Source organism: Micromesistius poutassou (assembly GCF_964030765.1).
Source record: "Micromesistius poutassou genome assembly, chromosome: 6".
NCBI classification, from domain to species: Eukaryota; Metazoa; Chordata; class Actinopteri; order Gadiformes; family Gadidae; genus Micromesistius; species Micromesistius poutassou.
In genome coordinates, this window is record NC_140276.1 from 8,941,275 (window position 1) to 8,968,538 (window position 27,264).

The window sequence follows — 27,264 nt, forward strand, 5'->3', positions numbered from 1 at the left end:
TGTCTAATGATGTCATAGCTTATTCACAGTATTTATAGCTTTGGGCAGAGAGCATGAGCTAGCTTAGGTCCCTCCTCTGGTCTCCTCTGACTTGGTGCGGTCGTCACTCCATGACAGCCCCACAGGGAGTTGAGGAGAGACGCAGTGCGCTAACTCCAGGACTTAATTTCCTGCTTTAATACCGAACCACTTCAGAACCTCGATAATGACCCTCAACCGGTATTAAATCATTGTCTCAGAAGCAAACCCTCACAGGGTTTGTGCACACTGAGAATTATAAACACACACACACTCCTATCATTTACCTCCTTTTTGTCCTCCAACCCCTGGTCACATTAAACACGACGTCCCTTAAGCCTGGTGTACCAAGTCTCACTTGTACATTTCACATCTGATTGTGCGTCATGAGTGAGTGTTCAGAGTGCATTTTTTAATGATATATTGTAAATGTTTCTGCTCACCTCATTTCTCCGTCCCCTTATGTTCCATATCCATCATGTCATCTGTCAGGCCCAGGATTCCTCCCGGATATATCGCTGCCATCACAATCTGTGGGCTGTGCAGACTGCAGAGAAAAATACAGAAAAAAGACGCATTACACTGGAGAATGGAGAAGGAAAACCGTAGAACACAGAGGTGTTTATAACGGCCTCCAGTAGTTATGTTCGCTCTGAGGGAACCATATCTAGTGTGGTTTCAACGGGTTATTGTGGAGCCGGAGAGTTACACCTTTACAAAAACTTATTTTGTTGTTTTTATCCAAAGCAACTTAGTGGAACCCAGAACCTTTCGGCTGGGACTTTAGACTCCGGAGTAATCTAGTCTAATCTAATCCCTCCATGTGTAAGGTTTATAAAAGGGATTGAGGAGAGACAGAGTGGTACAAGTGGTGGTACCATTATTCGATCGTGACAAATAATGAAACAGTGTCATATGTGTGGCTAAACAAGGCTAAATTGAGTGTAAATGGGGGGTGTCTTCAAGAGGATATCTAATGGGAATTCAAGTTCAATTGAAGCATTGGCAGTCTAAGTCCCCCACAAACCTCGACTGGTGAGGTAGATGGACTGCATTTATATCCTACCTTTGTAACCTGTGGCTGCTCAAAGCATTTAGGAATTACACATTCACCCATAGACCCATTTGTACACTGATAGTGTGAACCATGCATGGGAACCACCAGCACACTGTTACAGAGAGGGTTAGGTGGCAGGCTCAGCAGCCTGGGATCAAACAAGCAACTTTCCAGTTGCCAGACAACCTGCTCATCGGCCGAGCTCCTACCCCTCTGGTCGTGATGACTCATCACTTAATGACAGCAATAATTGCTCTCTTTCAGACAAACACAGAGGTGTCTCTGGAAAATGGCCCCGTGCTCACAATGTAGAATCATAATCGCATTTGTCCTACATATAGATTAACCACAGCCCATCCATCAAGTCCATCAGACAGAGAGGTATGTGTTACTGCAATGAAGAAGCACTCAACTTTACATCGACTCCTAGAGAAGAATCCTTGAAAGTACCTTTTTACCTCAATGAATATTCAGAAGGCTTCTCTCTCCTCCCAAATCCCAAAGACAGGTGAGAAGGTTTGGGGATATTAGTAGAAGATTACTTTGTTCTTAGTAGCCTCAAATTAGATGTAAATGAATTTCCAATACCCTTGCTATGTCCTGATTAATAACCGATTAATAACTCAAACTGAAACTTCCCTAAGTTTCATCTTGACAATCGCCTAATGAAAAATCTGTAGAGAACCCAGGGAAGCGGTGTGCACTTCACCATGCTGACCCACGCACATGGTTCTTATCAATGGTTCTTATCCATGTAAAAAGCTTTGCTCTAAAATTTTATTCTAAAGCATTCCATCTCATAAGAAGTCAAGCGTACCTTACCATGAATACATTTGAAAATGCATATTTCTGTGCATGCATTTTTTATCCACCCAAATCCAAGATTTTCAAAGACGTTCCCCAAAGTGGATGCATCTGAAACATCAGTCACTCTGGTAACTGGCAATTGGATCATCAATTTCTCTGGTAGAGTACCACGGCCAAGTACATAAGTAAGAGAATTATCCTAATCCCCCATATGGGATTAATTAAATCCAAATTACAAATAAGCATATCTTAATTTGAATGTAACTTGATCGAATATATTTAGCACAGTCAGCAGTCAGCACATTGGATCATCATCAAAAGCTACCAATCTCATGCTTCTCTCCCAAAGTCAGGATTTTTATGCATCTCTCTCTGCTCTCCAGAATCTATATTTATATATTTATATATAATTTATATATTTATTTATATATAATCTATATTTCCACAGTAATCTCTCAACAATAGATCACATCGCCCGCTGGTCCGCTGTGATTGGCCAACGGCAGGGGGCTGCGGATGAGCTCCGATCGCCACGGAACAGACAGCCTGCCGGCGCCCGACTGAGGACACCAGAGGAGACGAATGTGGAAGAGCAGCCAGGCGGAGGAAGAGGAGGAGGAGGAGGAGGAGGAGGAGGAGGAGCCCCAGCAGATGATTGATATGGGTGCCACCCGGAGGGGTCAGAGTCATGCCTCAAAAAAGCAGGGCCATCGATTCTGCTGCCCTTTAAACAAACAAAGGGACATCTCTCCACTTGAGCTCCACAGTGCTGTTATAAGGCTTGACTCTTTCCAACCCCTTCCCAAATAACTCCTCTTAGCACTGCTGCGCCACACACTACACACACACTACACACTGCCTGCCGGGAAGCCGGTCGAATAAACAAGCCCACATGGATTGTGTGTTGCATCCTCTTGTACATGAACACACTTTCCTCTTGCACACTTGTTCTGATTTTCAGGACATAATAGGGTGTGTACCTGATCACACTCCAACTGCTACCCCCCCCCCCCCCCCGTCCTAGGTGAAGGGGGAGGGAAATACACAAGTAATACGCCTTTCACATATGCACCGAAAGTCTGAACTTCTCTGTATATTATCTGGTTGTGTGAAAAAATGAATGGGAATCCCCCCTTTAAACCTAGCAGGCCCCTAGCGGAAAGGAGAAGCGTCTGAGAATCAACAAGGAGCGCGTGGGCGTTGCTGACCATCAGTGTAGCTGCTTCCTACTTTCCTCTTCTTGCCTGTATTTTGTTTCTTTTCCACACTTCTGTTGATATTGCAAATAGGTCTTAACAAAAGCAGTACTGACGTCACCGCAAGAAGGCTCGAAGGGAAAGGAGCTGAAAGCCTCACCAGCCATCTTCAGCGTCCTAAACAAAACACTGCGCCTAGCGCTTCATACTTGCGTTCCGCCCTGCCCAGGCGCAGACCCTCGCCTATAGTATACAGAGTGTACAGTATACAGTATACAGAGTATGCAGTATGCAGTATACAGTATACAGTATACAGAGTATACAGTATACAGTATGCAGTATACAGTATACAGTATCCCCGACATGTGTGAACAAGTCTGCTACAGCTTATCTCCCGGTGTGTCATTGTTAATGCACAAGTCACCTACAAACAGACAGTTACATGTATATAGTATGTTTATCCTATTGTAATAGTTTTTTATTATAGTTTATTTAAAATTGGTACATTTATTTGTATATATACTCTTGTATTTGCACTCTCTTTTCCCACTGTACTTCTGGTCACTGGTGAATTTCTCCTAAGGGGGATTAATAAAGGACTATCTATCTATCTATCTATCTAAGAGAGATTAATAAAGGACTATCTATCTATCTATCTAAGAGAGATTAATAAAGGACTATCTATCTATCTATCTAAGAGAAACTCCTGATCATCTTGGGAGCTGATTCTCCGGAGTTCATCTGGAGTTCATGTGTGAATACGACCCTCCTGTTGGGTGAAAGACATCAGAGCGGGTTAGAGGGAGGGAGGGTTTCATACTAATGGTTTAATACCAAATGAAAAGAGGCGCCATCCTCCACACGTGGCTGCCATCATGTCCCCCACAAGGGAGGACTGGTCAGACGTGACACATGTCAGCCAGGTGTGTGTCTGTGCAGCACGTGGGAGGCCGGGCGTCTGTGAAGAAAGGCACAGTGAGGGAGGAGGCCCGGTAAAGGTCAGGGATGGGGGTTACTATGAAGCACAAGAGAGCTCCCTTAACAATCACTCCACTGCCTCCAGCGCCGCCAGAATAAACCAGAAAATAAAAGGTTTTGTGGAGGGGGAAGTGCTTCCAAGAAAGAGGTAAGCTCTTCTGTATCATCGCCTATATCTGGCTCAATTTCTCTTTGTTAAAGTCTTTCTTGATTTGATTCAAAGCTTAATTGTCTCATACAGCACGAAACAGATATTCTCACATTCCACCCACTAATATAGCTGACGGATGGCTTGGTCATTACAACAAATTACACTCAAATTATAGCTCTTAGATTGTGTAAGTATAGCTCTTACAGAACCTTTTTATATGCAGAACCAATTTTTAAATCCTTGATGAGCTGACGCTCCGCAACTGCACGTCTCTGAACAAGCTGAGTTTACTGTACATAACGCACGTAATAAAGTGATCTTCAGTGTTTACTGTACATAACGCCCATAATAAAGTGATCTTCAGTGTTTACTGTACATAACGTAATAAAGTGATCTTCAGTGTTTACTGTACATAACGCCCGTAATAAAGTGATCTTCAGTGTTTACTGTACATAACGCCCGTAATAAAGTGATCTTCAGTGTTTACTGTACATAACGCCCGTAATAAAGTGATCTTCAGTGTTTACTGTACATAACGCCCGTAATAAAGTGATCTTCAGTGTTTACTGTACATAACGCCGTAATAAAGGGATCTTCAGTGTTTACTGTACATAACGTAATAAAGTGATCTTCAGTGTTTACTGTACATAACGCCCGTAATAAAGGGATCTTCAGTGGGGAATGAATGGGATAATCTGCAGTCCAAGTCTACAATGTCTAGCAGTTTGGCACCGCCAACTAATCAAGGTGTGGGGAAAGTATGAAGCAAATTGACGTATAGACTCTACGCTCCCTGATTGACAACCTTGTGTCAAACATGTTGACATTTGATGACAACCCCATGCTGCTTTGTGTCAGGTCTGCCTGACTAGGTTATTCCTCTTATATTTGCAGTGTGCAATGTGCACTGCACCCTTATATAACTTCATCAGTTTGCTATTTATAGCACTTGCTGGCAGTTAAACACAGAAATACCTGATATATTCTTTGTACAAGGACACAATATGAATCTAAATCAAAAATGTACCTACATTTTGCCTTTTAACTGAAAAGCCAGAAGGTTGAAGCTAAAGAGAGATGCTGCCCCGTGGGGCGTCAGGTGGTCTCCCACAGGGTCCTGGACCACTGAGTCTGCCTCCCGCTCCCTGCTTTACATCGAGTGCTTATTGTCAACTTAACTATATATTTGGGTGCTTAAAGGATAATAGTGTACACAAAAAACACAAAACACAACAGGCACACACCCACAAGTACTGGTGCAGATAATTCTGTCTGAGTATTTTTGCTGACAAAAACTGCCTTTTGCCGTTTTGTCATTGATTCAGGATAAATGATGTGTGAATACATCGTCAGCATGGGCGTCGTTAGGCCAGGGCACAAGAGGCTAAAGCCTTGAGCGTTTTATTAAAAGCCCCGGATCTCAACACAAACAAACACAAAACGGCCCCAGATCTATTCATCCGTTATTCCGACCACGCAAAAAAGATTAATATGATATAGTTGATCAATAATTCAAAAGTATGGTTTGTGTGTATAGTTCATTGTGTGTGTGAGTGAGTGAGAGAGAGCGTGAGAAAGAGAGTCGGAGAGGAAGAGATTTCAGTTTAAATGTGTCAACATAAGAGTGTGTGTGTGTGTGTGTGTGTGTGTGTGTGTGTGAACAAATGTAGCATGTCAATAAAAGTTTGATGATAGCAGTTAGGTATTCTGCTTCTACTGAATACCAATAACTAACAAGTATTCATATTTTTTGCTTCACAATTCGTAATTAATTTTGAAAGTAAATAACTAAATAAATCAATTAGAAAGACATGGAATGTGAATAAGGTGCTGAATCACATTAAACAGCATGAAAATATAGCTTGTTTATCATCAACCAAACCGGGGAGGATAAGCCCTGACCCCCCTACAGAGGCCTGAGCTAAGCCCTGACCCCCCTACAGAGGCCGGGCTAAGCCCTGACCCCCCTACAGAGGCCTGGGCTAAGCCCTGACCCCCCTACAGAGGCCTGAGCTAAGCCCTGACCCCCCTACAGAGGCTAAGCCCTGACCCTCCTACAGAGGCCTGAGCTAAGCCCTGACCCCCCTACAGAGGCCTGGGCTAAGCCCTGACCCCCCTACAGAGGCCTGAGCTAAGCCCTGACCCCCCTACAGAGGCTAAGCCCTGACCCCCCTACAGGGGCCTGAGCTAAGCCCTGACCCTCCTACAGAGGCCGGGCTAAGCCCTGACCCCCCTACAGAGGCCTGGGCTAAGCCCTGACCCCCCTACAGAGGCCTGAGCTAAGCCCTGACCCCCCTACAGAGACTAAGCCCTGACCCCCCTACAGAGACTAAGCCCTGACCCCCCTACAGAGACTAAGCCCTGACCCCCCTACAGAGGCTAAGCCCTGACCCCCCTACAGAGGCCCGGGCTAAGCCCTGACCCCCCTACAGAGACTAAGCCCTGACCCCCCTACAGAGGCCGGGCTAAGCCCTGACCCCCCTACAGAGGCTAAGCCCTGACCCCCCTACAGAGGCCCTGGTAGTCAGACACAACAGACACTCTGGTTGGATCTCATAGATGTAGGCCTATTCCATTAATTACGGTATATTATATGAATGTATTATATTTGTCTAAAAGCTATATTATCTCTCAAATTGAATGAAAATGCTGACATGAACAGAAGGCTACATCGTTGCTGCCATCTATTTTATTTTGTACAGCGATACATGGGGCCCTCAGTGGACTTCAGTGGAGCCTATTGAGACAGCTGTTGGAAACCCTGAGAACTGTGAGCAACATTTATTAATTCATGTTTCCTTCCTGCAGAACGCCAAAATGTTTTCATAATCTTAATATGGCTTAGTTGTGGTTTGTGGGATGTTTCCATATTGGATCCGATGGGAGTGTGCCTGTTATATCTTGAACCTTATGATTTTATTTTTCATGCATTTTGTTTATATTAGCCTGGTATTTCGGTACTCAGAGCAGCAAACATATATTCTCTCAGCGATTCATTTAGTAGTATGAGATCAGTGAAATCGACTAGGGCAAATAGGGACATGAATACTACGATGTAGCATTAGGCTACACTCTAGGGGCGTGTCCTCGAGCAGGGGGCGTGTCCACCAGAGGAAGGGGCGTGTCCACTTGAAGGAGGGGCGTGCCCAACATGGTGAGGGGTGTGTCCATGAGGGTATGAGCGTGTGTCCACTAGAATGTCCTTTGGAGGCGTGTAAAGCTATGCATGCAAACAGCAGAAGAAAGGTCAACAGTGAGAAGCCCATAAATCCTTGGGACAATCAAACAATGAGGAAAATGTATCCAATCAAGGCAAGGCAAGGCAACTTTATTTATATAGCACTTTTCATACACAAGGCAGACTCAAAGTGCTTCACATATAAACATTGTCATACAATAAAATAAAATAATAGATAAGTAAAAAGTAAAATAGATAGAAAATTTTAAAAGTTTAAAAAAACATTTTAGAAAGGCAGAGTTAATAAAAATGCATTTTAGAAAGTGAGAAAATAAAGGCAAAGTTACTAATAAAATAAAAAATAGAAGCATTGTAGATTTAAGATTTAGCAGAAAGCTAAAGCAAACATAAAAGTCTTCAGTCTTGTTTTAAATGCTGTCAGAGTTGGGGCAAGTCTTAAATCCTCAGGGAGTTTATTCCAGCTATTTGTTGCATAGTAACTAAATCCTGCTTCCCCATGTTTCATGTTGACTCTGGGGATAATTAACAGATTGGTCTCAGAGGATCTTAGTGGTCTAGAAGGCTTATGTAATGGAAGCATATCAGTTAAATATTTTGGCCCTAAACCCTATAAAACCCTATAAATCCCCATGTAGGGATTTATAGGTTAGCAACATGATTTTAAAATCAATTCTCTGACATACAGCCAATGTAATGATTTAAGAATTGGTGTAATATGTTCACATTTTTTGGTCTTTGTTAGAACTCTAGCAGCAGCATTCTGAACAAGCTGTAGTTGCCTTAGAGTTTTTTTTGGGAGACCTGTAAGGAGACCATTGCAGTAATCAAGCTTGCTAGTGATAAAGGCATGTACAAGTGTTTGTAAGTCTTCGGTAGACATGAGCCCTCTAAGTCTTGCTATGTTTTTAAGGTGATAATAAGCAGATTTTGTAACTGATTTGATGTGACTGTCAAAATGTAAATCTGAATCCATGATAACCCCTAGATTTCTGGCTTTGATTGAGGTTTTCAGGGACAGAGAGTAAAGGTGTTGGGTAACTTGGTGTTGGGCACCAAATACAATTATCTCGGTTTTGTCCTCATTTAGTTGAAGGAAATTTTGGCCCATCCAGTCTTTGACTTGCTCAATGCACTGGCACAACAGATCTATGGGCTGATAGTCATTTGGTGATAGAGATACATAGATTTGCGTGTCATCAGCATAATCAGGACCGAGTGGAATACGGGTACCCTGAAGATTATTAAAGAGCAGTTTAACTGGCTGGGGGGTGGCAGGCATGAGGTATAGTATAAACAGTGATGATCAGTATGAAGAATGAATTTATGGTTTCAAAAGGCGGAATGCTTTTCTTTTATTCATTAATTTCTTTCTGTTGAATATCTGTACTTCTTAGAATGCACAATCATTTCTGCTATGTCACCTTTCCTACTCCTCTTCATCTTCCTCTTTATCCTCGAGACGCACTGTACAACTCTTCCAACTGGAGTTGGATTACTGAATCGCAAAATGTCAAAACCAAACAAAAATCGAGGCTAATCACAACTGATGTAAGCACACAAAACAACAGCTTAAAGTTTAGACCCCAGAAAGTCTTTTGTTTTCTTCTTATTTTACCGCGAAATGAGCGATTTCCAGTCCATGGATCTGTGCTAAGACGTCTGGGTGTCTTTGGCAGCGGTGGCGCTGTCAGCCTTTTCCACAATAGGCTCCACTTTCTCAAATGACTCCAGCCGGTAATTTGCTAGTACATCTCTGCAAACAGCTCAGCCAACCAGAAAAAGATCCTCAATCCTGCAGCTAGAGGAGAGACTCAGCTCCACGGACACTCTGCTCTGTTCTTGTGTGTGTGTGTGTGTGTGTGTGTGTGTGTGTGTGTGTGTGTGTGTGTGTGTGTGTGTGTGTGTGTGTGTGTGTGTGTGTGTGTGTGTGTGTGTGGGCGGTGGGTCTTGGCAGAGGAAGTATGATGGCAGAGGAAGGGTGGTTTAAGAGTGGAATCTGTACGTGTGTGTGTGTGTGTGTGTGTGTGTGTGTGTGTGTGTGTGTGTGTGTGTGTGTGTGTGTGTGTGTGTGTGTGTGTGTGTGTGTTCAGGGTTAATTATAACTGTACAGGCATTAATTTGCTTTTTGTATTGGTACTTATCTCCCCTCACAGCTGGTGTGTATTTGCCGAGTGGACACCGATTAATCAAACCTTTCTACTGTAGCAACTCGGACTATCCATCAACTTCCTCTCAAACTCCCCTCCTGTCTCCTTCCCTTCTCCCTGGTTCCTATGCACCACACTCCCTACCTGCTCCTCCCAGCGGTAAACCTCATCATCTCACATGCCAACACACACCCTCGAATCCCAACGTTTTCCCCCAACATGACAAGGTGAGTATCACGCGTGCAAATTGCAGCGTTTTAGTGTAAGTGGGTATGATTGGCTTCAAGTGGTCCGTCACTGTGGAAGAACGCCTCAGTAGTCACATGAGTGTCTATGAAAAAGTTGCTTCTCCACAAAGTAATTAACCGTTATCCCACACTTCTTCTAAGTGCCTCAGAATGAAGTGTCGAGGCAGAAATACACTGAAAACAAAGGGAACGCATTGACGGATGGTTCTGGAAAAACATGTTATTGTCTTCTATTCAAGCCTCTGTCAGCTCACCATAACTGTACACTAGACTAAAACAAAAAGTACAAAAAGAAGAAAACCATTTGGTTTTCTTCTGTTATTCCGACGCTACAGGGATGAACTCGCACTAACCACAGCTTCAACAGCTCTGAAGGAAGGCTGGAATTAGCTTAGTTTGAATCACCGATGCAAACCTTCCCACTGTGAATACGTCCTCCGTTCTGTTATGGCAGCACAGTAATGAGGGCAACGGAAGGCCTAAAAGCAAGACCAAGACTGAGTTTAAAAGAAGGTTTTGGAGGAACACAGAAGTGGAGCTGAGGGGTGAGATGAGAGGGTAATGGTGGAGCTGAGGGGTGAGATGAGAGGGTAATGGTGGAGCTGAGGGGTGAGATGAGAGGGTAATGGTGGAGCTGAGGGGTGAGGGGAGTGATGGTAATGCTAAGGGGATCTGGGGGGTGAGGGTGGAGTTGAAGAGGTGAGAGGGTGAGGTTGGAGTTGAAGAGGTGTGAGGGGAGGTGAGAGGGTGAGGTTGGAGCTGAGGGGGTGTAGGGGAGGTGAGAGGGTGAGGTTGGAGCTGAGGGGGTGTAGGGGAGGTGAGAGGGTGAGGTTGGAGCTGAGGGGGTGTAGGGGATGGCTGGACAGCGTGTCACATCCTAGAAGACACAGTGATGTCAAACAAAGGCAGACCGAGACGTCATCTACACACAGAGACACACAGGTCAAATGTACACACAGCAAACACAAAGGCAAGCACACACATTAACATCCCCACACAAACTGGCACAGACAATACAGACTCACATTCACTGGAAAGGGAGCACGCACACGCACACACACACACACACACACACACACACACACACACACACACAAGTACTCGCTCCGCTCCTGCCTTGTAAATAATCCAATTTGTTCAAGACAATGCTAAACCAGGTTCCTGCTGGGCCGAATAACGCAGCGTCCTGCAGCTGACAGATAAGAGGAGAGGATCAACAGCCGGGTCTTGTGAGGACACAGTGAGTTGTGAGGAGTTGTGTGGTTAACTGGTAAAGGTCACCTGCTACTAAGGAGTTGGGTGTTGACTTGAGCAGAGTCTACAACTGAGTCCCTCCTCGTCTCTGTGTGCGCCCGTCAAAAAGGGTGTTTGTAGCGTTGTGTTAACGAACGATACCAAGGGGTCAAAGTGTGTGTGTAGCGTTGTGTTAACGAACGATACCAGCTCGGTACAGGTTAGGATTCAGGAGACAGGGGGCCAAGCTGTCCTCATTGTTCATTGCTATTAAAGTATATTCATCATTTTGTGGATGTGGACATACAGTAGCAAAAGATATTTCTAGACCTCAATAATCGTACTAATATAATAGCAGGCCTGTCGGACAAGTTACTGGGACAGTTGGTCAGTGCGCATGTGCTGACGTGTGCATACACCGCACACACACACACACACACACACACACACACACACACACACACACACACACACACACACACACACACACACACACACACACACACACACACACACACACACACACACACACACACACAAGCACGTGAAGACACACACTGCACACACGCGCAGACGTTGAAAGACAACGGCAAGATCTTATCCCACATCCCACAATGTCTTGATATTGATATCCCCCCCCCACTTCAGTCTGTTTTAACGGCCCCGCCGTCAATAAACTCTCAGGTAAGACGTTCTGCTATAGACTGTATTGAGATAAAAGAAGTGAAGAGACAATAACTCACGTCGACAACGCAACCGCAGGTCGTTCATTTTATCATAAAAAAAACGTTCAAACATCGCGCCGACCGTTAGATTCAAGCATCATAGTCACATGATCTTAAAGAGACAGCGTCCCTATAACACAGAACGAGAACAGGTCAATAACACATTATGGTGAACTGACCTGTCACTAAGCTCCGCCCTTAGAACGCAGGTGAGCCAATGACGTTCCAGCCTCAACTATACTCACAACAACAGGGAGGAGGCATAATAGAACAATTTAATGGTGGATTTATGTTGTTTGTGTCAAACGATGTGCTTGGGGTACATGTAACACAGACAGTCGGTATCCCGAGAGGCTGCAGAATGCGGTATATTTCATCTCTTTTCCCAAGCCACAACGGGACAAGAAATAGTGTTATGTGGATCAGACTGTGCGGCAGGTCAGAATACCAACTGAACTTAAGCTTCTTACCTTCTGTATGTATTTTAAAGTTTTGAACATACCCCTCCATAGTGTAATGTAGTCCCTTTCGATTGATCCTGGAAGAAATTAAATTATTTTTCACCCAAAACTTCTGCTTTGATATACTGTCAGCTGACATTTGTCCATATGTTTTTGTTATGGAGTCTGGTTTGTTTGTCTGAGTTCGTCATGGTAACGACGGGGGGCGTGACTCAGCGACAGGTCCATTATGTCTATAGTCACCACAAGACTACACTTTGTTGCTCAAACTTAATATTACTCTCCTCCTTGAGCCTCCAGAAATGTCTTTACACTTTGTTGCTCAAACTTAATATTACTCTCCTCTTTGAGCCTCCAGAAATGTCTTGTGATATTGATATCCCCCTCCCCCCTGCCGACTGTCTCAGCTGTTGTATTTTCTAATGTTTTGTGTGTATGCTACGTGTGACTGTTTAGTTTAGTTTATTTCACTAAGGTGCTTCTGTAAATGAACACAATTTTCAGCTGTTTGTTATTATTTCCAACTAATAGCAGTTGCCATGCATTTTTTAAATGTCAATGCACTTTGATCCCTGAATAAAAGTAAAAGCTATTGAATAATTGATTTGCATCCATAGTATACTACACTTTCCATTGAACAATTACCCCTGTAACCCATAAATTGACTAATTTAATCAAATGCTCACACACTAGCTGCTTTCACACATATGTGTAAGTCCTGATATTCTCCTGATGGGCTGTATGTGTGAACAACATATCCTGACATTTGTACCCTGAAAATCTTCTGAATAATAGCAACCCTGAGGTCGTATTTTCTCTGTAGGAAATGCAAATTACCTTATGTGAATGAGGAGTTGAAAGTGGGTATTCCTCACACCACTTGAGTGGGCGTGTTGATGATGCTTCTGCATGTCATTGAGTGGCCCCCTAAACGATAATCAACCTGTTGCCTTTTGTGTGCTGAATGGTTAAAAAATATTTAAATGTTGGCACTGCTTTTAAGAGTCATTCATGGTGAACTCCAAAAGATAAAATCATCATCATAATAATAATCATAATAACGCGATATATTTAAAATGAACATGTGTAAAACGTGTTAATAGCAATACAAAAGTAACATTTGCTCGAGAAAAAGATGCGTCTCCTGTGCGGCCCTCTCTCTCCCCCCTTGGTGCCCCCCTCCCCCACATCCCAGTGGTATGTTCGATTAGATCATTCTCAAGTTTGGCAGACACCTGTGTTTGGACATGGCCTCGAAAAGGCATCAAGAGTCAGGGGCGGATAAGAGAAAAAAGAAGAGACAGCGAGATGATGCATGCACGTCGATGGCAGGTAAGACAATGTTTTAAATAAAAATGGCTAATTCTGTAATTTAGTCCTTGTATGAATGTCTATGCTCATGCCAGGTAATGTTAACGTTACCGTTAACGTCAACAAACTAACGTTAGCTCCTATATTATTTTAGCCATCAGAAGTCGTCAGCCAAGTATTAGCCAAGTTTACTTATATAGGTCTACTGCATTTCAGGACGCTTATTTGGCGTTTGTTATGTAGCCTACGTTATGACGTTATGCATGTGTACTGTGAACCAACGAGTATGCAATTGTGTACTGTAGTGGAAAAAGTAATGCTACAGATGACACTTTAAAGTAATGAGTTGATGAATGGAGAATGGCTCCTGGTAACATGAATTCTGAGAAACCTTGCATCTGCAGGGCAACATCTGCAGGTGAAACTACAATTTGAAAGAAAATAAAGAAATCTTAGTTATGTAGATCCCCTCCCTTCACATTCATAGTTTTCAAATTATGTAGATTTTTTTTAGATTGTGAGCCATCAATCATTGTCTTAAAGGTAAAATAGTTTTAAATGTTGTCATGCATCAGTGATTTACACATTGGCTTACATAAACCTGTAATTAATATGTAATATTGTTTTTGAGTCAAGGTGCAAAACTGTATTTCAGTGTACAATCCCTGAGTATTTTTTCTTGTATTTCTGAATGCAGGGTCAATGTTTAGATATGTGCAAGGAGTTCCTCAAGACCAGGAGGAAGATTTAGATGATCAACCATCCACCAGCAGTTCAAGCACACATCATCAACCACCAATCTCTGCAGACTCTGCAACAGCACCCAGCCCTGACCAACAACCATCAACTACTAGTTCAGGACTTATGTTAATGTTTGGTGCTATTGTTAATGCAAAATTAGTGTAGTCTTTTATCAATATTTTAATTTCTCTTTATTTGCACATTACATTTTGCAAAACTGTTGAGAAGTTATTTTGGAAATAAAGAGAAACGTATTGACAATTACTGAATTGATGTTTGATTGATGATTTTCGGGGGGGCACCACAATGCATTTGTGCTTAGGGCACCCAAATGGCTAGCGCCGGCCCTGGTACACATCATACAAAAAATTACAATACATGAGTTCAAAGCTGCACGCATATAGAAAATGTTTTTTTTATTATTATTACTGACAACAGTCAGCTGAACATTATAGGGTCCCGTCCTTCCACTCCCTGTTTTCTCAGTTAAACACAGAAATCAACTACATTTGTCGTTGAGTGTTTGTTATATGTGAAATGAAGAAAAAAAATACGCTCTCTTTCTCTGGTAATGCAGTCGTCCGCGACGCCCTTCTTCTTCGTTGTTTCTTCTATTTGTCTCTAACTCGTGCTCCAATCTTTCATCGATCGATGCTTCGGATTTTGTGGATGCAACGGAATATATGATGCATCATTTTAGCAACATTTAGCAACAACAAAGATGATCGCGATGAGTTCTGCTCGTTCTGCCTCCATTTTGTTTATGGTCTTATCAAAACAAACTACAGTGACAGCGGCCACACTTATCCCTCCTCTTGCGGACTTAGACCCCATGTCATATCCCGCCCCTTGCAAGCCCACCCCCCTAAACCCCCCGTGGATTCTACTGATGTCTAAACGACATTGATGTCTGCATATAAAGCATCAAGTGTGAATCACCCTCAGAGTCGAATCTCCTGATATACAAATTCTGCAAAAAATGAAAATGGCCTATAAGTATAAAATGATTATGCTTGCTTCCTATCGTAAGGAGAAAATTATTATGCTGGCTTCATTACGTAATAGGTGAACCAAAATGTTATACGTTGTAACATTATAGGCAAAATTTTATTATATTATGCGCTCAGAAATTTGTTACATTATCGACTGGGGTTTCCACTTTATAGCTATGGGTTTAATTACAACTAGAGGTTGAAACTCTAGTATTAAATAATAATAAAATAAACAGAATAACCGAATAAACAGAATAACGGACTCTGCAGACCTTTTCAGAGTAACACACAAGTAAATAGCTATTAATATTTATCCCTTTTATAGAGACACACACACAGAGCTGCTCTACTGCCACAAACAAACATAAACATAAAAGCCACAATATGTATCAGTTTATTTTTCTTCATTCATTATTAATTAAATATTTTTATCTGGAGTTAAAAGAGCTGAAGCCAGACAGCATCTGGTGCAGAGTGAGACAGAGTCTCAGGGTGAGGAGATGAATGAGTGTGTCTGTTCCCACAGCAGAAGGTCATGTGACAGCAGAAGGTCATGTGACAGCAGAAGGTCATGTGACTCAGCCCCTAGTGTGCGTCGGTCATCCAATGCGTGGCACGCCCCCACCGCTACAGTGGGGGTAGATATAGATTTGATTTTGTACATATATTGTACATATATTTGATATTAAAATCTCTCCCTGACAGCCGAGGGTCAAGCTGGAGTTCGGTGCATCAAGATGGCGGTGCGACTTCGAGTTGGGTTCCAATAATGGGCTTTGTATGATGATGACACAAGGGGCCTGCTCCCTCAGGATCCAAGAGTTTTACTTGAACATAGATTGTGTACAGTAGATAAATGTCATAGGTAGGTTGAATATTTGTGAGGTTTAATTGGAGAGGACGGACAGATCAATATGAGATGGTTTATTCTTGGTTGTGGGGCATAATAATTGACACCAGTTAAGGTGTTTATGACCGATAAACTGATCTACTGAATCGACTTTGTGAATCTCGACTTTGTGAATCTCAATCAATGTGTGATTTATAGTGTGTGTGTGTGTGTGTGTGTGTGTGTGTGTGTGTGTGTGTGTGTGTGTGTGTGTGTGTGTGTGTGTGTGTGTGTGTGTGTGTGTGTGTGTGTGTTGGGTTTTGCCCCCTCTGCAGGAAGGAGAGAAGGTCTATAGGGTCACTCTCTCATTGGTTGACCGCACCCACACACACATTCCTTGTTTCTAATGCTGATGTATAAAATGCTATTGTTAAAAATGTGATACTTCAAGGATAAATCCCCATTAAGCTGTTTATTCCAGTCATTGTAATTAACAGAAAAACTAATTAGAATTGACACTCATCTGATGACTGATGACACTGTGTAATCAAGACGAGAATGTTCTGATTTCTTTGCCATTTTGGGGTAGCTAACTATCGGATTACAGATTCAAGAAAACGAAACAAATGGGCAAATTCACCGTCAAATCAAGTCAAAATACCCTTCAAATGAATTCAAGTCAGTATTCAAGTAAAACATCATCATCTTCTCCTGAAAACATAAATTTATCTTCTTAACCTTTCCATTCGGTTTCATAACTCTATTCATTCTTTTTATGGGCCCTGTTGGCTCCTCACCCTCACAGCTGTCCTCACACCGGTCAGGCGATCAATAACCCTTATCTCAATCCAATGTGGGCTCCAACGGTTGTTGCATGAAAACATTCTCTGGAAACATACTCCCCTTCGGAGATAGAAGACAGAACCTATCAAAACAACACATCCAGTACATCAACTCTGCTGCGGTTACCTCATTGAGTTTCTGCGTGGTTGCAAGAGATGAGAAGATGTGGACCTGAACGTCACTGTACGGTGGGAAACGCAGGTACCGACTGCGTCAAACACCCTGCAGGGTTTCAGATCAAGTCTGCCTGATTGGAAGGAGGAAGATGTTGAGAAAGAGAGTGTGTGTTTATATCAGATCCTGTCACCGGTAGGAGTGTGTGGCAATAATCCAATAAATACAGTTTCTTATCACTCAATACCAGCGCTCAAAGTGATGATGATGAGCTAAATGATGAATGAGAGGGCTCCTTTTGGACCTGGGAGGACCGGCGTGGTCGCCCCACGGATTCAGGATATGGACGACCGGATTGGAGAGGGTGGGCCAAAAACAAGTTTTATTTACTCCAAAACAGTCCAAAAATAAATAAACAACAATAAATCCATTGGTTGCAAAATAAAGGAATGTTCCAAAAAGAAAAGACTATTAGCATGCCATGCCATGCATGCCATGCATGCCATGCATGCCATGCATGCCATGCATGCCATGCATGCCATGCATGCCATGCATGCCATGCGCTCTAGTACTGGCCTCTCGTCAAGCCAGCACCACTTAAATAGGCCCAATCAGTCCCAGGTGGACTGATTGGGCCAGACCATCAACAAGGGGAACATTCCCTGGCCAAGGCTGGAATAACCTTCTGCCCCCTACTGCTACGGAAGTACATGTACCACATTCAGTATGAAGTGAGGGGAGAGACAGTGAGAAGTACATGTACCACATTCAGTATGAAGTGAGGGGAGACAGTGAGAAGTACATGTACCACATTCAGTATGAAGTGAGGGGAGAGACAGTGAGAAGTACATGTACCACATTCAGTATGAAGTGAGGGGAGAGACAGTGAGAAGTACATGTACCACATTCAGTATGAAGTGAGGGGAGAGACAGTGAGAAGTACATGTACCACATTCAGTATGAAGTGAGGGGAGACAGTGAGAAGGGATTTTCACCTTCTCACTGACCTTTAAACCAGCAAATGTTTTTTTACTTAATAAATGAACACAACTATAATTCAATTTTTTTAATTGCGTTATAAAACGGAATTCCATTATGAAAGATAATCACATTTTCATGTGACCTGCAGACGTGATTTGCACAGGATATGTGACTTAATCTGACTTTAATTCTATCAACCCCACCAAAGTGGTGCCATTGACTATTAAAAGCAAAAAGTCTGGAAGGAGCTCCACCTTTACTGAAACAAAAGTAAACATTTCCATACCAGGGGATACGCACTGCAAGAGTCACTGGTCTCACACAGCATCTCCCGTCTGTTTATTCGATTACACAGAGAGACCCATAATGTCTGGTGCCTAATGCCCTGCCCCGCCCTGAGGGGCTCACAGGGACTAGCAGTGTAGTCTTCAATGGAAAGAAAATGAAATCTCATAATAAGGAAGGGTTGGTTTACAAATATAAACAACAAAGAACCATAGACCTTAAAATTTGGCCCCAAAGAAGTTAATCTTAACATAGTTAGTTATTACTAGAATTATTACTCTTTTCCAAACCCTACCACCCATTCTCTCTCTCTCTCTCTCTCTCTCTCTCTCTCTCTCTCTCTCTCTCTCTCTCTCTCTCTCTCTCTCTCTCTCTCTCTCTCTCTCTCTCTCTCTCTCTCTCTCTCTCTCTCTCTCTCTCTCTCTCTCTCTCTCTCTCTCTCTCTCTCTCTCTCTCTCTCTCTCTCTCTCTCAGGAACATTTCTTAAAAGCTTTATCTCAATCTGCACCTCGCAGGCTTACAGCAATGTCTGGATCACATCTATTTTCTTGGGAAACAGGGTGTGTGTGTGTGTGTGTGTGTGTGTGTGTGAGTGAATGAGTGTGTGATTCAGTGAAGGGTATCTCTCCAGAACTTAATGAAATAATGTATTCTACCGTAAAGGAAAAACATTGAATTGAGTCGAAAATATATATATAAAATTGTTCAATTATTCAAATCTCAAACCCAATTTGTATGTAAATTTGTGTTAGGTTCCTACTTAAATTATTTTGCATCTAATAACATAAACACCTCACTGTCAGAGTCTGCCCGGTTGGGTTCACTAGTTTTGTTATTGTGTAAACCCTGTCCACTTATTGTCTTGTTTTCTTCCCTTTCTTCCCCTTCACAAGCTTCAGGTTATGTTATTTTGAGTCGTTAATCCACCAGCGCTCACTTCTCAAGTTGTGTGTTTGAAAATCTGAAACCGCCAATCCTTTGAATAGGAGTACTCTTGCTCCATCTTGTGGTAATGTTGTGCTAGAGTGAATAATAATTGGAATACATAGTGTGGGTTTTTGTGACAATAATGTCAATATAATTTTGTAACCCTCCACCCTCCACAATTCACATTGTGTTAAAGCACAATACTGGAGCTTGATAATTAGAGTGATTGTGTATTGAAATATAAAACGTCTTGTATATCAGGACCAAGATTTTTTATCAGTAAAGCACAAATATATGTCAGTGTATTTTCTGATGCTTGAAGCATGCTATACACTGAACTTTCACCTGAGTCTTGATCAGACCAAAAATTGGCCATGTCACTTCTGTGACATCATCATAAGTTACGGCTGATGACATCATCCGATCCAGATTCTGTCCCCTGTAACTTCATGTTGATGCAATCGATGCAAGTGAGTCAGCTTTTATTGTGTATTTTTTTTAAACTGATATTCACAAATTACAATCATATCGTGGTTGATGAATCCATTTTAAAAAACATGTCTATTTATTGGTAACATGTCCCGTGGGGCTTTGATTAAAGTTGCTGGCGCGGAATTAAAGTTTCCCTAAAATAAAAAGGGTTATAAAAAAGAACAAGGAGTTGATTTGATTTCCCTGATTTGATTTGAACGCCCTTACATCCACGCCTAATGGATTGTGACGTTGTTTCGTCGCCGACACCGCACTGTGCTGAGTCAGCTCCAGATGCACTTCTTTTTTCATATTTCTGAGATTTTTATTTTTCCTAAAAGACTGATCATTAGCGCGCCACCCACCGTCCAATGTTTAATATCAGACTGCAAGACACGCTCTGACTCATAAAAAACCTTTCAGCCATGGAGCTCCAGAAACACAAATAACTCCTGACCACACAAGACTTTGACAACATAAAACCATTCAGCGTGGACTGGAGGACTGGACTCGCACTGGACCTCGGGCCCACAAGGGCTTGAGGTCACATGATGTGAAAGAAAATACTTGTTGTGTTAAGGAGTTGTGGGAGACTTTCCATGGCCGGCGGTGCACACGTAAGCGTTCCACTTAGGAAAGAGAAAACGTGTTTCCCCCGACATTGTCTGTTAATTCATAGCAGCAGAAGCTGATCTGTGGCTCATCTCGGTGAACTCCATCACTTCTGCGCTTATCACGCCCCGCTCTCAGCCCGAAGCGCCAACTACTGCAGTCTGGCTGCTTGGCATCTGAATGTTAAAACACTCCCACTATCTCTCACTCTCTTATATACATACTCTCTTTCTCTCCCTCTGCATCCTATACTTTCAATACTGAGAATAGCTCACTTACCCACAGTGCCTTAACTTACATCTTTTAACAACCTTTTAAAAGGTTTTAACACCTCACTAAAACAAAGCTATGTGGGGCATTGAGATCACCCATCAACTCCTGTGTGTATGGAGGTCGTATTCATCTTAGTCAAAACATTGTTTCACTCAACACGTTCATCAGGCAGGGCTCCAAACACGTTACACTTTGAGTGTACGTTTAGTGAACACTTCATACAAACCTAGCTGCTGCTTATGGTGCCCTAATGTCTTGATATCATCTATTTTTAAATAAAAATGAGAGTGATCCACCATACTATAAAGGGAAATCCTGTATAGTACAGGGAAACGATAAAAAACAACACTTTTTCATGACGGCCGACAGTTTTTCATGATGGAATGCTTGTAGTCAAAGTGACTGGCAGTGAGTCAGATACAGGTGATTCAGCCTGCTCCAGGAGGCCTTCCCAACCCCCTTAGTGTAAATAGTGCCGGTATGTTCCTCCTACATGATCAGCTCTGTAATCTGAGCTGTGGTCCTCCCCCAACCCGCCACAAACATAACAGAGATCCAAACAGCAGCGCGTTAAAGCACTAGCTCTGTGTGCTGCTGTTCACTAGGACAGGTTGTGTGGTAGTTCACCACCTGTGGACTAGAGGGCTGCAGGGCCGTCCCATGGCCCCCATCTGTTCTGCACGGGGCGGCTTCACGATGCCAGCGTTTCAATGCTCCCCGCCACACAGACAAACAGCCATGCCTGTGTGTGGTATCCAGCAGGTGGGTGGTATGTACGTTATCCATGATGCAGTTCTGCTCCCTAAGTTCACGGATCAGGTGTGTTGACTGCTGTCCTCTGTGGCATCTTTCAGTAAGTCCCCCCCCTCCCACAGCTGGCCAGTGTTTAGATGGCCAGCTGCTGAGCGACTTTAACGAACATCTGCAACACTTGTGCTCCAGCTACCCCCACTGTTAAGGGTTGTTTAGAATGAGCTCCTGATGCTCTATTAAGCCTAACCCTCACCCTAACCCTAAGCTATTTAGTTTGGGTGTGTTTTCTTACTCCCACTCCTGGGGTCCAAGTAGGAATCTGAAGCATGTGTCGGTATCGCCCCCTGGGGATTACGTTTGGGAGTGTCCGGTCATCTTTGTGTTCGTGGTAGGAGGAGGTCGACGGAGCAGGAGCTCAGAGCGGGGGGTACGGCAGGCTGGGGTGGTAGGAGGGGGTCGACGGAGCAGGAGCTCAGAGCGGGGGGTGTACGGCAGGCTGGGGTGGTAGGAGGAGGTTGACTGAGCAGGAGCTCAGAGCGGGGCATACGGCAGGCTGGGGTGGTTTGTAAGCAGCAGCTACCTGTCCTGTTAAGCAACAGAAACTAGCAGCTGTTGGAAAGCGTAGTGTCCTTTGTCAAGATGCTGACAACGGAAAAAAAATGCTGGGAATAAAAAATTGCCATTGAATACTGTGTCCCATGGTCTTTATCATTTATCATTAAAAGAGAAGTTGGTTATGGTTTATGGGTTCATTAGCATCCAAACTAAGTGCAATGGTAAACTTTGCTCAAAGCAAAATGACTTTGCTCGATTCCAAAATTACAAAATGTGCTGTATTTTAACGTTGACCGAGGCCAACTTCTGCAAACATTCAAACGGGACGGCGGTTACAGCCGGTGGTTGTATTCCACCTCGGAGAGCATCCAGCCCAGACACGGCTGCATAGTTCCCTGTCAGACATTCTTGGGTGCTACTTGAGTTGTAATGCATTGACAGTAAATCTCTCTTTGTAGCAGCCTACTTAAAGGCCTTATTTATGCTCCACGCCTCAAAGCACACTTTTACCAACACGGCTCATTAATCCAAAGACTGAAAGGCGTGGACTCATACGGGTGCATTCTCTCTCTCACAACACTTTCATCACTACCGAAAAATAGGAAACATAATCTCTCCAGGACTTTTAGAAAGTATTTTTTTTCAGCTAGCTCACCTTTATGGCTTTATCCTGTGGATGCTAACACGGTTGTGATTCCGGCGTTTCCATTCAATTAAACACAATATAGAAACAACTATCTATTGCACTATTTGCATAAATTCATTCTCAACCTTGGCTGAGATAACCACCATTTTGAGTCTTTATTTGTTGTGGAAGTACCAGAGATGTTGGAGATCCAACGCTGCCATTGGGGGTTCATATATATACATATATATGTTCATAATATCATCCGGAGGTGCACACAGCTTAATTACTTTCTCCTCCATTTTTCAGTTCAATCTGGACTTCAGGGAGTGAAAGCTGATAGGGTGTCACAACACAAAGCATCCAGTGAAATTCACGGAAAAAGTTCAAACATTTAGCGCCGTGCCATTCATCAATTCACGCCGCAGGTTTCTACAGCGGAAAATTTGCCTTTATTCGCGTATTTTCATTGATTTTGTATGTTTTCGGGCCACGCCTTAATTATTTTTGTGAACACACGTTAAGTCCTTATGAATTATCATTAACATCTTTCCTTGACCTCATGATGCTTTCCATTGAGCTCAAGCAAAAGAGGTTCGGTAATGACATAGAATGTTATTTTTTTTATTATCCCATCGTAATCACGGTCGGAGGTGTGGAGTCAGAAGTGGGAATGCATCTCAAGTTACCATGTCGGCAAAACATGGATGCTCACGCTAAACTTTGCTGCGCTGACTAACTAGTAATAACAACATTAACATTGCATGGGTTTAACCAACGCCTGTAATGGTATGCCGTGGTTCTGAAAGGATACCAAGTTGAAAATCAAAAATGCTAAAAATGTACCCAAACAACCTTATTTATTTATATTTTTCTGGCCGCATACAATGTGGGAAATAATACCCTAGTTTGCGACTAGGAACTCCCTTGTTGACGTGCCATTTTATAAAAAAATTCCAAGTAAGAAGGCGGAAATTATGACCTGAGCTTTCAAACGCATCAGACTCCAAGTTGATCACAGATTTATGATTGAAGACTTTTTCAATGTGGTTTAACAAAGGAAACTTCATTAACAACCATGCCAGTTTAGTTCAGTTGAGTTAAATAAACACCAACCCTAGCCTAGAAGGTTACTCGTTTCCTAACCCCTTTGACAACAGAATAAAGCAGACATCTTCCCCCCCTTCACAATTCTTCCGTTCTATTGTCTTTCTGCGCTCCCATTGCAGCTTGTGTCTTTATGAATCGCTGCAAAAATATACAACGTCTCGCCTAATCATTGGGCAGTGCAATGGAAAACGGCCATTCTTTCTGTGTGGTCCCCTCCCCCCTCTCCCCCTCTCCCTCTCTCCCTCTCTCCCTTCCTCCCCCTCTCTCCCTCTCTCCCTCCCTCCCCCTCCCTCTCTCCCTCCCTCTCTCCCTCAGAACACAGAGTGTACATTTAACCCCCCTGGGAAGCAGTCTTTCTCTTTGGCTGTCACACTCCGGTGACCGTGTTAACTCAGTCTTCCTGTCAGGGTGAACAGCTCACCCCATCCCTGGCTCAGAGCCCTGGTGTGCACGCCCTCTTGGTTGTGTGTGGGGGTGGAGCAGTGTGTGTCTGTGTGTGTGTGTGTTTGTGTGTTGTGTGAGTGTATCATAGAGTGCTTTCAATCAAGGTGTAGCACTGTGTGTGTGTGTGTGTGTGTGTTCATCCCAGAGTACTTTCAATCAATACACCCTCCTGTTTCCGTCAATGGCGGCAGCCATCTTGAGGCGGCTTTCTTCAAACAGAAGCCTTCAGAGCTTCCTGCTGGACCCATTGGAGCGCGGCTCACTACTCCACCATGGACCCCCCCTCTGGACCCCCTCGCTGGACCAGCCCTGACTAGCCCTGGTCGCATCTTGAGCACGTACGTATTAGCAAAGTGCAGTATTCATCAAGCTACGTAGCCGAGGTGCTACGCGGGGCCGTGCTCCACCCTGCCGGTGAGGCGGGCTGCAGCTCCCACTGTACTGTAGACCTGGGGGGATACGGGGCCCTTATTCACTGGGGGCCCCTGATAGATACGGGGCCCTTATTCACTGGGGGCCCCTGATAGATCTGGCTGCTTTTGACATGTGGTTGGAGATTGAGCGGAGGTCAGTGGCTAATGGGGTCACATATGATACGCCGGTTGGAGAAAGCACTTCTTGGACATGTTTGATATTTGATATAAGCTCCTCTTGCTCCATTCACACGCTGCATCTAGTCTATCAAAAAAACTAGAACGTGCTTTACTTATATTTCATTCCATTGAAGACGAATGCTGTTTCATGTTGTATTTGTAGTTTTACAAACCCCTACAACATCCATCCCTCTTGTTTAAACACAGTAGGCTGTAGGCTGTAAATGAGCCCTCGACCCAGCTCAAAGTCAACTAGCATTGGAAGGGCCGACATAATATCTGTAAAGAACAATAAATACATTTCCCGTATCAATCGCTAGCGCCCCGCGTCTCTGCACCGTCGTGTGAGGTACGGCGAGGGCCGGCGGCCGGTCCTCAACGGCGTGGAACGTGGACCTGAGGTCTGTCCACAGCAGCCCCGAGCAGCTGAGTACATAGAGAGAGCCTGAAGATCTCCAAAACAATGACATTCCCCGCGGCGCGTGTTTAGTCTCTCCCCGCACCGGCCCCGAAGTGATCTGGTCCCCCCCTACAATCACTTGACCCTGGAGCGGGAGAGTCCATCTGGGGGAAGATGGGGGGGGGGGGGGAGTGGAAGCTTTTGCTGGGCATCCAGGAGGTCAAGACTTGACCGGCTTAATATAATTACCCAGTAGCACCCGGGTTCATATAGGGTTCAAACTCTGCTCATCTTCAACGGGCAACATCTGACCCCTTTCTGCCATTAATGACAGTATCTGAGCTCACTGCTGGACCACTAGCAGCATATGGTGGTCTGGGGGTCTGGCGCTCCGGGAGGCCTGGATTGATAGACAGAATCCTGGGAGCTTTGTATTGATGCGTTCTTAAAAGAGCATCAATCCCTCAAACCCCCATTAGGAATAAATTACCTGTTAAGCATCTTATCGGAAAAAAAATGTAGTGCTTAGCATGTGTGTGGGAAAGACGAATTAACTATGTACCATACTGTAGTTAGACATTCTACCCTCCTTAATCTTTTCGTTAATCAAGTAGTGATATCTTGAAGGAAATAGTTGTTATGAGGGTTCACCTTGGACCTGATCTGACTATATACTATACACTATATACTATATATATATATACACACACACTATCCAGAACAGTCCACACTCTTGCTACTTCTGGATGCTCTACATTACTCTTCATTTCATTTCATTTCATTTCATTGCATGCAGCCCTATAAATATTTGAAGACTATTCCGGAGCCAAACGTACCCGGGTAACCTCCTCTAAAATAAAAAGTGAGCGATCGGGCAAAGTCCACGGGAAGCGCCATCACACCACATGACTGCTCCAGCCTCACCACTCCACACCCCGACCTCAGCTGAAGGAAGGCCCCAAGAGAAGCCTGCACAAATGAGTCCGCTGGTCTCCTGCCAAAGCCCTCTGTTTCCAGCCGCCCTGGCCTCCACAGGGGCCCGCCCTGGCCTCCACAGGGGCCCGCCCTGGCCTCCACAGGGCCCCTCCCGGCGATGGGGAGGCATTGTGCTTCAAGTGAATGTTGTTGTTGGAGCGCGGCGGGCGAGCCCCCTACGCTGCCATGCCTCCCGGAGGACGGGGGCTTCCAGGGGGCTGTTTATGTGTTGAGTGCAGCGCTGCGTGGAGCCCAGAGCCTAATGGAGTGTGAGAGAGGGGCCTGGGCTTCTTCAGCTCACTCTCAGCTGTACAAACAGGCTCCCCAGGCAGCAGCTCCTCTTCCTCCTCTTCACGCCCAGCCCCTCTGTCTACGTCGTCTCCATCGTCGTCGTCTTCTTCTTCTCTGGTGTCTCCTTTGTCATCTCTTCGTCTTCCCACTCGAGGCCGAACCCTTCAGACGCTCCTCTCCCTCTCCTTTTTTTGTTCATCTCATCACCTTTTCTTCTCTTCCCTCACTGTTTGACTATCCTTTATGTCTTCTTGGCTCTCTTCCCTCACTCGCTCTCTCTCACTCTCTCCTCTCTCTGACAGTTTTGTCATTCCTCCAGTTCCCCCCTCTCTTTTCACAATCTGTCAGATCCATCCTTTGCTGAGTCCTGCTGTCCTTGTATCCTGTGTCCATCCGTCAGCAGACAGACATTAGAGATGTATTTCTCCCCAGGCCCAAACCTCCTACCACTGAATCCAGCTCATGTTGTTGTATTACGTTTTCTAAGTTCCTAATATTTGCACATTGTAATCTACGCAGATGGATTTGAGAATGTTTCATATACACTCACGCCCATCTCTCTCCAGTGCTTCTGTCGTCTAGGGCTTCCTTCCAGTGGGTGTGCATGTGTGTGTGTGTGTGTGTGTGTGTGTGTGTGTGTGTGTGTGTGTGTGTGTGTGTGTGTGTGTGTGTGTGTGTGTGTGTGTGTGTGTGTGTGTCTGTGTGTTGCCATGCAAAACATCTCTTCTTACTGGAAATATGATAGGCTTTTTTATCATTTCTTTCCTTTTTCACAACCTAATTCAGGTATTTACGTTGGGAGTGGAAAAGTGGCAGTGAACCCAAATGGGTTTCTTTTCAAACGTGGTGTGTCTGACATCATGGTAGTGAGGTGAGTGGAGATGAGTAGAGCTGCGTCCAGGCAGCGGATGATGGCCGT

At 44.0% G+C, this 27,264-nt stretch overlaps 1 long non-coding RNA gene across 1 annotated transcript in view; it reads right to left on the reverse strand.

Moving 5' to 3' along the window:
• Positions 1–475: 475 nt before the first annotated feature.
• Positions 476–27,264, reverse strand: part of LOC311344659 — a 55,648-nt gene continuing 28,859 nt past the window's right edge. The window contains exon 3 of the long non-coding RNA XR_014633636.1: positions 476–565. This is a non-coding gene — a long non-coding RNA (uncharacterized lncRNA). The remainder of the gene's footprint in view (positions 566–27,264) is intronic.